We start from the raw sequence: 10,889 nt of genomic DNA on the forward strand, positions 1-10,889 counted from the left end.
TACATTTCCTAGATAAAATGTATACTTTTACTGCGTTATATTTCCACTAAGCATCTTCGTTACTCACTAAAACATGAAATTAGAAGAAATGTGTGCGAATGCAATAAGGGAGGTTTGGCGAATCACTGCTCCTAGATTGCATTACGCATGCGCTCCATTCAGCTTTGTTTGTTGCTAAAGGAGGAGGACGCACAACTGAAACCGCCATGGAAGCCGAAAGTACCTACTGGGCGACCACCCGGCGATAGTGGTGAACTCGGTGAACAGGGTAGTGGTGAAGATAACGTCATACACCCATGGCCGTATTTGCAAGAAATGTTTCTGTACAGGCAGCTAAACACTCCGCTACCTGCCTCCGTGGCCTGTGAAAGGCAGCATCGCAGGACTTGTCTTCAGTCCAAGAAGAGTAAGACTGAATCAGGCCTGGGGTGGGTAGGCTAATCGGGAGAATTCCCGATGAGCCGCTTCACTTTTGGGCCGGTCGAGGAAAAAAAATATTGCAAAAATATTTGTCACGTACAGGTGAAACCTATCCTGGATAAGTGCGCGCTCACGGCTCCCTCAAATAGACCCCGCCACCGATCACAGATTCACTTATTGGAACTGTTGGCCCAGGTGTGGCCCACACACTGTGAAATGACTCTTATTGTTTCTGTTAGCCCAGGTGTGGCCCACACACTGTGAAATGACTGTCATGCATTCTGTTGGCCCAGGTCTGGCCCACACACTATATAACTGAGTGTTGGCTGAGTGTTGGCTGGGCCTCTGGGCCTGTACTGGCCCACGCACTGTAAAACTGATCTGACTGAGTGTTGGCTGAATGTCCCATTAACTACCAAAAGTACTTGAAAAAGTAGCACAAGCTACTTTTATTAACAAGTTTGACAAACACAACCTTGCAAATAAAACAAACAAAAGGAGAGATAGACTTCCCTATGTTTACCCTACATAATATATATAGATAGATTTTATAAATATAAAATCCTTTACTTGATGGCCCTGAACAAGGTTTCATGCAAATGTACTGGAATCATAGCCTAGAAATATAGACGCACCCTAGCGCCGGCAAATTAATTTGCTCAGCCTGTACGTCTAGTATCAAACCATAGGGATTTCTATTGGCTGACGCCGTGGACCTCATCCAATCACAGCGCTTGCAAATAAAACAGTCTGTTTTAAAAAAAAAGTCTGTCAGTTGTGCAAGGCAGTGAGCGAAGTCTCCAGCTGATCAGGCTCTTCTGTTTAACAATAGTGCTGTGGAGTGGGTGACACTCATTGTCCAAGATGTTGATCAGTTTGTTCAGGGTCCTTTTGTCAGGTAGTGAAGTGATACACTCCAGTTCAGCTCCCACTACAGAGCCAGCTTTCCTTACCAGCCTGTCAATTCGCCCCTCATCCTTATTCCTTGTGCTTCCTCCCCAGCATACTACTGCATAGAAGAGGACGCTGGCAACAACAGACTGGTAGAACATCCTGAGGAGCTTACTGCACACATTGAAGGACCGCAGCCTCCTCAGGAAGTATCGCCTGCTCTGCCCTTTCTTGTAGAGTGCATCAGTGTTGGCTGACCAGTCCAGTTTATTGTCCAGGTGGAGACCCAGATACTTGTAGGTGCTAACCACCTCCACATTGACCCCATCAATGTGGACTGGTAGCAGAGTGGGCTTAGACCTGCGGAAATCCACCACCATCTCCTTGGTCTTTGAAGTGTTAAGTTGAAGATGATTGAGTTTGCACCATTGCACAAAGTCCTCCACCAGGCTCCTGTACTCCTCCTCCTGCCCGTTCCTGATACACCCCACAATTGCAGTATCATCAGAAAACTTCTGCATGTGGCATGACTCGGTGTTGTAGCAGAAGTCAGATGTGTACAGGGTGAACAGGACTGGAGAGAGCACAGTTCCCTGTGGCGCTCCGGTGCTGCAGATCACAGTGTCAGAGAGACAGTTCTTCAGTCTGACGAACTGTGGTCGCTCGGTCAGGTAATCTGCAATCCAGGTTACCAGCTGAGCATCCACACCCATCTGCAAGAGCTTGTCTCCCAATCTGAGGGGCTGGATGGTGTTAAAAGCACTTGAGAAATCAAAGAACATGATTCTCACAGCACTTTTCCCCTTGTCCAGGTGGGAATGTGTCCTGTGTAGAAGATAAGTGATGGCATCGTCCACGCCCACTTTCTCCTGGTAAGCAAACTGTAACGGGTCTAGTGCATGGCGTACCTGGGGTCTGAGCATGCCTAAGACCAATCGCTCCATTGTCTTCATCACATGTGATGTAAGAGCGACAGGTCTGTAGTCATTAAACTCACTAGGGTGGGGACAGGGGTGGGACATGATGTCTTCCACAGTGTTGGAACTTGTCCAAAGGCGTGAGGCTCAAATTGAAGATGTGTTTCAGTGGTTCCCCAGTTCAGCAGCACAGGCCTTGAGTAGCCTTGGGCACAGTCTGTCAGGCCCAGCTGCTTTATTGCTGCGCAATTTCTTAAGTTGGACTGTCACTTGATCCTTTGTAATGGTGAGGGGTGTAAGGGGAGGGAGGGGAGGGGTGCATCTGGGATCTGTGTGTCTGATGGCTGTTGACTGAGGTCGTTGTCACCTCATTGTTAATTGATCGCCATGTGGGGGAGGGTGCAAAATCCAGTGATGGTGGGGGTACGATAGCCTGTGATGATGGAGGTGAGTGTTGCGCTGGTATTGAGGGGTGTGAGGGTGGGGGCTGGGGGATGGTGGACAGACCACCGCCATTGGAGCTGGAGCAGGGCAGTCAAACCTGTTGTAGAAGTGGCTCAACTGGTTCGCCCTGTCCAGGTCCCCCTCCACAGAGCTGCTGTTCTTCTTCAGGCCAGTGACCTTCATGCAGTCCCATGTCTCCTTCAAGTTGTTTTCCTGCAGCTTCTGTTCCACCTTCTTTCTGTAATCCTCCTTAGCTTCCTTCAGCTTGAATTTGAGTTCCCCTTGCACGCGCCTCAGCTCTGCCATGTCCCCCTCTCTGAACGCCATCTTTTTCCTGTTGAGAAGGGTCTTGACATTGCTGGTTATCCAAGGCTTGTTGTTGGGAAAGCAGCATACAGTTCTGGTGGGAACAACAATGTCCATGCAGAAGTTCAGGTAGTCAGTTGTGCACTATGTGACCTCCTCCAAGTCCTCTCCATTCTGTAACACACTCCAGTCAGTACACTCGAAGCAGTCTCTCAGAGCCTCATCCACTTCGGGTGTCCACTTCCTGAAGATGCGTGTGGGAACTGGTAGCCTCTGTACTTTGGGCTTGTACATTGGCTGGAGATGAATGAGGTTGTGGTCTGACTTTCCCAGTGGGGGGAGGGGGTTTGCACTGTATGCATCCCTCACGTTTGCATACATGAGGTCTATTGTCCTGTTTTTTTTTTTGTAGGGCAGTCAACATACTGGTAAAAATTTGTGAGTGTGGAGTCCAGTGTTATGTGATTGAAGTCGCCAGAGATCACAAAAAAGGCGTCAGTGTGTTGGGTTTGAAGCCTTGCGATTGTGGAGTGGATGACGTCACACGCTGTATCCGGAAGAGCTTGAGGTGGAACGTAAACACAGACAGCAATTGCGTGCGAGAACTCCCTCGGCATGTAGTACGGACGGAGACTAACCGCTAATAACTCCACATCCTTACAGCATACAGTCTCCTTTACTGTTACATGTCCGGGATTGCACCATCTATTGTTAATGTACAGCACCAGTCCGCCTCCCTTCTTTTTGCCAGAAAGTTTATAGTCTCTGTCCAAACGAGCTACACCGAAGCCAGGCAGCTCAACGTTAGAAGTGGGGATATGGCTTGTTAGCCACGTCTCCGTAAAGCATAACAAACTACATTCCCTGTACAACTTCTGGTTTCTTACCAGGGCATCCAGTTCATCAGTTTTATTAGCCAGTGAGTTCACGTTTCCCATCTGTCGATGGAACTGAGGGCTTGTATCTCCACTTCTTCTCCCGGCCGCCTCCGTCTTCACTTTTACTCCCGCTCTGAAACCCCGAAAGCACCACAGTTCCTCTGGAATGTTGTCGCGAACACAGCCAGCATTCCGTCGTAGTGCGATCAGCTGGTTCCTTGTGTACACAAGCTTGCTGTCGCTGGAGCATTGTAATATGTCCGTATTCATAGGATAGAATAAAAACACTCCTCAAAGTGTGTAATCCAAGTAGACAAAAGACGTAGAAACAAACACTAAGACACGGAGCTGCTGAGTAGGCTGCCACACCTGACGGCGCCGGAACCGGAAGGGAGAGTAATTCCATTGTCAGTAGTTGTGGGTTGTGAGTTAAGTGTTGTGCTAGTGCTTTAAATTCTAAAATAACCATATGCAGTGCATAGTTTCACTAAATATCAACAGAATGTGACAGTGGACAAACATACGAAACAACCAGTGTTGTAATGTAACGGAGTACAAATACTTCGTTACTGTACTTAAGTAGAAATTTCACGTATCTGTACTTTACTTCGCTATTTAAATTTATGTCAACTTTGACTTTTACTCCACTACATTTCCTAGATAAAATGTATACTTTTACTGCGTTATATTTCCACTAAGCATCTTCGTTACTCACTAAAACATGAAATTAGAAGAAATGTGTGCGACTGCAATAAGGGAGGTTTGGCGAATCACTGCTCCTAGATTGCATTACGCACGCTCCATTTCAGCGCTTGTTTGTTGCTAAAGGAGGAGGACGTACAACTGAAACCGCCATGGAAGCACGAGTACCTACTGGACGACCACCCCGACGATAGTGGTGAACTCGGTGAACAGGGTAGTGGTGAAGATAACGTCATACACCCATGGCCGTATTTGCAAGAAATGTTTCTGTACAGGCAGCTAAACACTCCGCTACCTGCCTCCGTGGCCTGTGAAAGGCAGCATCGCAGGACTTGTCTTCAGTCCAAGAAGAGTAAGACTGAATCAGGCCTGGGGTGGGTAGGCTAATCGGGAGAATTCCCGATGAGCCGCTTCACTTTTGGGCGGTCGAGGAAAAAAAATATTGCAAAATATTTGTCACGCATTACAGGTGAAACCTATCCTGGATAAGTCTTGGCTCACGGCTCCCTCAAATAGACCCCGCCACCGATCACAGATTCACTTATTGGAACTGTTGGCCCAGGTGTGGCCCACACACTGTGAAATGACTCTTATTGTTTCTGTTAGCCCAGGTGTGGCCCACACACTGTGAAATGACTGTCATGCATTCTGTTGGCCCAGGTCTGGCCCACACACTATATAACTGAGTGTTGGCTGAGTGTTGGCTGGGCCTCTGGGCCTGTACTGGCCCACGCACTGTAAAACTGATCTGACTGAGTGTTGGCTGAATGTCCCATTAACTACCAAAAGTACTTGAAAAAGTAGCACAAGCTACTTTTATTAACAAGTTTGACAAACACAACCTTGCAAATAAAACAAACAAAAGGAGAGATAGACTTCCCTATGTTTACCCTACATAATATATATAGATAGATTTTATAAATATAAAATCCTTTACTTGATGGCCCTGAACAAGGTTTCATGCAAATGTACTGGAATCATAGCCTAGAAATATAGACGCACCCTAGCCCCGCAAATTAATTTGCTCAGCCTGTACGCCTAGTATCAAACCATAGGGATTTCTATTGGCTGGCCTTGGTGGACCTCATCCAATCACAGCTTTGCAAATAAAACAGTCTGTTTGTTTTAAAAAAAGTCTGTCAGTTGTGCAAGGCAGTGAGCGAAGTCTCCAGCTGATCAGGCTCTTCTGTTTAACAATAGTGCTGTGGAGTGGGTGACACTCATTGTCCAAGATGTTGATCAGTTTGTTCAGGGTCCTTTTGTCAGGTAGTGAAGTGATACACTCCAGTTCAGCTCCCACTACAGAGCCAGCTTTCCTTACCAGCCTGTCAATTCGCCCCTCATCCTTATTCCTTGTGCTTCCTCCCCAGCATACTACTGCATAGAAGAGGACGCTGGCAACAACAGACTGGTAGAACATCCTGAGGAGCTTACTGCACACATTGAAGGACCGCAGCCTCCTCAGGAAGTATCGCCTGCTCTGCCCTTTCTTGTAGAGTGCATCAGTGTTGGCTGACCAGTCCAGTTTATTGTCCAGGTGGAGACCCAGATACTTGTAGGTGCTAACCACCTCCACATTGACCCCATCAATGTGGACTGGTAGCAGAGTGGGCTTAGACCTGCGGAAATCCACCACCATCTCCTTGGTCTTTGAAGTGTTAAGTTGAAGATGATTGAGTTTGCACCATTGCACAAAGTCCTCCACCAGGCTCCTGTACTCCTCCTCCTGCCCGTTCCTGATACACCCCACAATTGCAGTATCATCAGAAAACTTCTGCATGTGGCATGACTTCGGTGTTGTAGCAGAAGTCAGATGTGTACAGGGTGAACAGGACTGGAGAGAGCACAGTTCCCTGTGGCGCCGGTGCTGCAGATCACAGTGTCAGAGAGACAGTTCTTCAGTCTGGCCTAACTGTGGTCGCCGGGTCAGGTAATCTGCAATCCAGGTTACCAGCTGAGCATCCACACCCATCTGCAAGAGCTTGTCTCCCAATCTGAGGGGCTGGATGGTGTTAAAAGCACTTGAGAAATCAAAGAACATGATTCTCACAGCACTTTTCCCCTTGTCCAGGTGGGAATGTGTCCTGTGTAGAAGATAAGTGATGGCATCGTCCCACTACCCACTTTCCCTGGTAAGCAAACTGTAACGGGTCTAGTGCATGGCGTACCTGGGGTCTGAGCATGCCTAAGACCAATCGCTCCATTGTCTTCATCACATGTGATGTAAGAGCGACAGGTCTGTAGTCATTAAACTCACTAGGGTGGGGACAGGGGTGGGACATGATGTCTTCCACAGTGTTGGAACTTGTCCAAGGCGTAGGCTCAAATTGAAGATGTGTTTCAGTGGTTCCCCCAGTTCAGCAGCACAGGCCTTGAGTAGCCTTGGGCACAGTCTGTCAGGCCCAGCTGCTTTATTGCTGCGCAATTTCTTAAGTTGGACTGTCACTTGATCCTTTGTAATGGTGAGGGGTGTAAGGGGAGGGGAGGGGGAGGGGTGCATCTGGGATCTGTGTGTCTGATGGCTGTTGACTGAGGTCGTTGTCACCTCATTGTTCGTGATCGCCATGTGGGGGAGGGGTGCAAAATCCAGTGATGGTGGGGGTACGATAGCCTGTGATGATGGAGGTGAGTGTTGCGCTGGTATTGAGGGGGTGTGAGGGTGGGGGCTGGGGATGGTGGACAGACCACCGCCATTGGAGCTGGAGCAGGGCAGTCAAACCTGTTGTAGAAGTGGCTCAACTGGTTCGCCCTGTCCAGGTCCCCCTCCACAGAGCTGCTGTTCTTCTTCAGGCCAGTGACCTTCATGCAGTCCCATGTCTCCTTCAAGTTGTTTTCCTGCAGCTTCTGTTCCACCTTCTTTCTGTAATCCTCCTTAGCTTCCTTCAGCTTGAATTTGAGTTCCCCTTGCACGCGCCTCAGCTCTGCCATGTCCCCTCTCTGAACGCCATCTTTTCCTGTTGAGAAGGGTCTTGACATTGCTGGTTATCCAAGGCTTGTTGTTGGGAAAGCAGCATACAGTTCTGGTGGGAACAACAATGTCCATGCAGAAGTTCAGGTAGTCAGTTGTGCACTATGTGACCTCCTCCAAGTCCTCTCCATTCTGTAACACACTCCAGTCAGTACACTCGGCAGTCTCTCAGAGCCTCATCCACTTCGGGTGTCCACTTCCTGAAGATGCGTGTGGGAACTGGTAGCCTCTGTACTTTGGGCTTGTACATTGGCTGGAGATGAATGAGGTTGTGGTCTGACTTTCCCAGTGGGGGAGGGGTTTGCACTGTATGCATCCCTCACGTTTGCATACATGAGGTCTATTGTCCTGTTTTTTCCTTGTAGGGCAGTCAACATACTGGTAAAAATTTGTGAGTGTGGAGTCCAGTGTTATGTGATTGAAGTCGCCAGAGATCACAAAAAAGCGCCAGTGTGTTGGGTTTGAAGCCTTGCGATTGTGGAGGGATGACGCCACACGCTGTATCCGGAAGAGCTTGAGGTGGAACGTAAACACAGACAGCAATTGCGTCGCGAGAACTCCCCGCGGCATGTAGTAATGGACGGAGACTAACCGCTAATAACTCCACATCCTTACAGCATACAGTCTCCTTTACTGTTACATGTCCGGATTGCACCATCTATTGTTAATGTATAGCACCAGTCCGCCTCCCTTCTTTTGCCAGAAAGTTTATAGTCTCTGTCCAAACGAGCTACACGAAGCCAGGCAGCTCAACGTTAGAAGTGGGGATATGGCTTGTTAGCCACGTCTCCGTAAAGCATAACAAACTACATTCCCTGTACAACTTCTGGTTTCTTACCAGGGCATCCAGTTCATCAGTTTTATTAGCCAGTGAGTTCACGTTTCCCATCTGTCGATGGAACTGAGGGCTTGTATCTCCACTTCTTCTCCCCGGCCTTCGTCTTCACTTTTACTCCCGCTCTGAAACCCCGAAGCACCACAGTTCCTCTGGAATGTTGTCGCTAACACAGCCAGCATTCCGTCAGTAGTCGCGATCAGCTGGTTCCTTGTGTACACAAGCTTGCTGTCGCTGGAGCATTGTAATATGTCCATATTCATAGGATAGAATAAAAACACTCCTCAAAGTGTGTAATCCAAGTAGACAAAAGACGTAGAAACAAACACTAAGACACGGAGCTGCTGAGTAGGCTGCCACACCTGACGGCGCCGGAACCGGAAGGGAGAGTAATTCCATTGTCAGTAGTTGTGGGTTGTGAGTTAAGTGTTGTGCTAGTGCTTTAAATTCTGTATTTTTGTACCATGTACCATGACCTACCCAGCTACATACATGCACACACACTCACTCTCAAAGTATTTTTCAATAGCAGCAACCTTTGCCACCTGCTTTCTCTTTCTGTTGCCGCTTCATTGTTGCCTCCACCAGTTTCAGCAGCACTACCAGCCGGGGGTGTCTCCAAACTACATTTAGGTATAAAAGAATATTATAAGATCATTATGAGGTCTAAAGCAAGATTTCAACATTAAACTATTTATCCTTTACTGTCTGACAAAATATTACTAAAGCCCAGTCTTGCCACTCTGCAGCTGTCTTGGTAACACCTCCCTGGTAGTTATTTTGGGCAAACAAGACATTGTGTGATTGTTAAATGCTAATATATGACAATCACCAAGAGCAAGACATATTTGTCAACACATACAGACCTGAAGCACAAAGGCTTGTGGACTTCCTTCACAAGAGCCTTGTGGGTGCTCCAGTTGGTTGGCCATGTTTTCAACAGTGCATGTTTCCTGTCCACTCCTGTTCTTTGCTGACATAATGGATGAGGCAAACCAAAAGCATCTAAAAATGACACATCACAAAACACAGGCCTAGAAAGCTGATTCCTATGATTTGGCTCATCTAAACAAAAACGTATTACTTATTCTATTAAATCAATGTACAACTTACCAAGAGCTCTTCAGGTCTCCTGTTTTTCCAACACAAGAAATGGTTCACACATGTATACACGGGTAGCCTTTTTTTCCAAAGGAGTGCAGGTCTCTGGTCAGTGTGGCCTGGATTCTGAGGTGTACATTTAAAAAAAGTCACAGTAACGGTTAATGGAAGTATATGTGTTCAAAATGATTACATGATCATAAACAACCCATCAGTACAAAATACAGAACGACCTTAAAATACAGATTTTGATGAGCTTTACATGACCAGGACAGGACCCACCCTGCTACCATCTCTCTCTCTCACACACACACACACACACTCTCTTAAGGCATACAGTCTCAGTCCTGCCTGCCTACCAATCGCTAAGTCATGCAATAATGGTTAACTGTTAAGCTATTTCTAAAATGTATAGCTAACGTTACAGCACTGAACGTTTTTGACTAACCACCAACACTGACGTTAACGGTAACGGTAGGCCAACAAAGTAGGCTAAGAAATCATAACGTTATGTTACCGCTAGCTTCGTCATCGTCAAGGGGGTTAGATTGAAACACCCATTCTTGTTATGCTACTTGTTAAACTTTGTCTGCAATAATAAGCCTACGTACATTCATAATGACTTACATGCAATAACAGGTAAAGGTAAAGTGTTACTTACCACAGGCAGTGTCCAAAACAAGACAGTTTCGCGCCGTCCTGGTTTCAAACTGAACAGTTGCTCTGCTCGTGGCTCTTCCACATGTAATGGGCCGACAGTCACTTTACAGAATTGGGCCATGTACGTTTAGCGTCCGGCTGTCGCTAAATGTTTCATTTTTGCCGCCAACAGCCGCGATACTGATCATTGTTCGTTCCTGAAGTATCGGGCCACACACTGTATGAAATCCGTCTGCCGAGATTGATTCGAAAACTGGCAGTAGCCCATCAAACCCCAATCGGGCCAAATAAGACACTCCGTAATCAGCCCAACTACTGCGTGTCAGTGTCGGCCCATTCAAGGGGACAGTGCCTCAGCCGACCTGAAACTCCGCCGACAGTGGCAGCACTCAGCCAGGATCGGGCCAACTGTTTACTGTGCTTCAGCCGACTCGGACCTCAGCAGACACTACCAGCAGTCAGCCAGAATCGGGCCGACTATGCTTGCTATCTGGGCTGGCTTGATGAATCCGTGTCTCCTCTTCCTGGCTTGCTCGTTGTGCAACCAATTAAGCCTGTACACTCTTGTTTTGGATTCATTGAGCACAGCTCAGTAACTTATCCCGGATGTCTTAATTCTGCTTTAATGTTGCAGTTGTGTCGTCTCCAAACAAAAAGTGATTGGTGCTGAATCTGGGACGATAAATCTAGTTTGGTTCTTACCAGGGTTTTTACTGCCTGAAATATCTGATTTTGTTTACAACGCTCGGAGATTAGTGTTGGGCTGG

The sequence above is a fragment of the Alosa alosa genome, chromosome 1, assembly GCF_017589495.1.
Source record: "Alosa alosa isolate M-15738 ecotype Scorff River chromosome 1, AALO_Geno_1.1, whole genome shotgun sequence".
In the NCBI taxonomy this organism is placed as follows: domain Eukaryota; kingdom Metazoa; phylum Chordata; class Actinopteri; order Clupeiformes; family Clupeidae; genus Alosa; species Alosa alosa.